This window comes from Adiantum capillus-veneris, chromosome 14, assembly GCF_014529385.1.
Source record: "Adiantum capillus-veneris isolate H3 chromosome 14, ASM1452938v2, whole genome shotgun sequence".
Lineage (NCBI taxonomy): Eukaryota > Viridiplantae > Streptophyta > Polypodiopsida > Polypodiales > Pteridaceae > Adiantum > Adiantum capillus-veneris.
In genome coordinates, this window is record NC_140944.1 from 148232104 (window position 1) to 148234222 (window position 2119).

The 2119-nt window shown below is 39.2% G+C and overlaps 1 pseudogene; it reads right to left on the reverse strand.

Annotated features, from left to right (window-relative positions):
- Positions 1–747: 747 nt before the first annotated feature.
- On the reverse strand, positions 748–1849 carry LOC147443332 (uncharacterized; annotated as a pseudogene).
- Between the last annotated feature and the right edge of the window lie 270 nt (positions 1850–2119).

The following is a 2119-nucleotide window of genomic DNA, read 5'->3' on the forward strand; positions in this document are numbered from 1 at the left end:
TCCCTTTCCTTCTAGATTTCTTTCCAACACAAGTATGCTATCTTTCCTTGTTGTGTACTTGTTATACACAACAAGGGTCAATAGCTTGATGGTAAAGTGTTGGCCTCTTACCCTCATGGGGTGGTTTCAACCCTCCTTCATGCAAGAGTTAAACGGGCCTTCCTATGCGCAATGCCAATGGAAGCCTCGGTACCGAAGAGTTTTTTATCTTATATTTTTGAGAAGCCTCTTTCATAGGCAACTGATGAAAATGGAAGTAGAAGCAGAGCTCTCCATAATTTCATGGTCCATGGAAAAGAAACCTCCCATTCTTCATGGTTGCAACAATCTTGCCAAGCTGAATGCATACTCTTACCTTTGAAGGAGTTTCGAGTTTGTGTGATAAAAGATCAGCGTTCTCCTTTGCATTCTTCTTCATTAATGAAAGAGTTGGCTCCTTTTCCAAAATGTTTGCACAATACATCTAGGCACCTTATCGTAAAGAAATCTAGTTTTTACATGTCTTATCATAATCCTTCAGGCTAAAGTACTTTGCCGCTTCAAAGAGATCAAAATCAACCTTAAAACAATTTGACAATGAATCCACCAAGCCTTTGATGTAAGCCAGATTATTGCCACCCCGTGCAAAGTTTCACGTGGATCAAGAACATCCTCGTCAGACATCGGGCCAAACATGTAGTTGATGAGAATGTGAATTTCTTGAGGAATCAATCAAATCAATGATGCCATGTTGATTTATCGCCTTTGTCAAAAAAGTTGAGTATACATTGCCTCACATCCAAATACTTTCCCTAGAAAAGCCATTTGCAAAGACTCTATAGCAGCCTTCAGATGGTTACCTATAGCAGAAATATCAATGTGATCCTCTTGAAGTTTACAACTCAAGACATTGAGCTCTCCAAGGACATCTGCAAAGAAGTGTAAACGGAACTGTATTTTGTAGTTTGTGAGGTATGCATACAAGTCCGCTTCTTCTGCCTTCAAGACAATCAATAAAGCTGTCATTAAGCCCCGGGGCAGTCACTTATCATAAGACCCCTATATCACGTGCGTTCAAGAGGTAATTAATAATACCCCAATATACATACTATACTTACACTGTGAGCCTATTTAAAAAACCCCCACCCCCCTCTGTATGTATACATTTTTATACATTTTGGTCTTTTAATAATCCTCTCCGGTTAACTCACGTGATATCAGACACATTCTAAAAAGTGACCGCCCCGGGCATTAAGTGCACTACCCTTATCATAACTTTCCCTTTTGAGAGCCATCGAACATCGTGCATTTTTAACAAATTTAGTTTTCCATTGCGACCAATATTGAAGTCGCTTTGCAGAACTGGAAGCCCATTCATACAACTTTCTGGCCACTTTGCCCACAAATTTGAATTCCTTGTATAGTTTGAATGCATCACCTGCAACTAAAGACTCCCTATGTGCAACACAATGAAAACTCAAAAGATGTGGCACAACCTTCTTTAATCTCAAAACCACACCATTATCATCACCTATCATAACACTGGCACCATCAGCTGCAATGCCTATCATTTTATGCAATGGCAGTTTCATTTTGACCAGAAATGCCATCAAGGTAGAATACAAGCTTTCAGATTCATCATTTTTGACATGCAAAAAATCCACAAATGATGTGCATATAGACCCATTGCCATTCTTCCGCATGTAAGTAACATAAAGAATCATGTATTGTTGTACTCTCATCAATTTGCAGAGAATAAAAGGGACTAGCAACAATTTAATATCTCCCAATAGACCTGTTTGATGGCATTTGCAGACTCCTTTCTTGAACTTGTGCTCGTATAAGCCGAATATTCACTTGTAATTGGCATATTTGGTGTCCGCATGAAACGCTAGAAATTGCAAAGCTTTGAAAACTCATCAAAAGGAAAATTTCTACGAACCACAAAGTTTGCATGACTGAGATGATTCTTTCTCTCTCCTCGTCTGCTAACACTTCAATGTGTTTCTCTATGGGAATTGTGGTTTTTTTAGTGTGAGCATTCCATATTGCCTTCGCATATCTGAATGCGGACTTGACGTCGCATGCTCATGTAATGCACACCTTTGCAAGGTTGAAGATCCTTCTCCACTAAATTGAG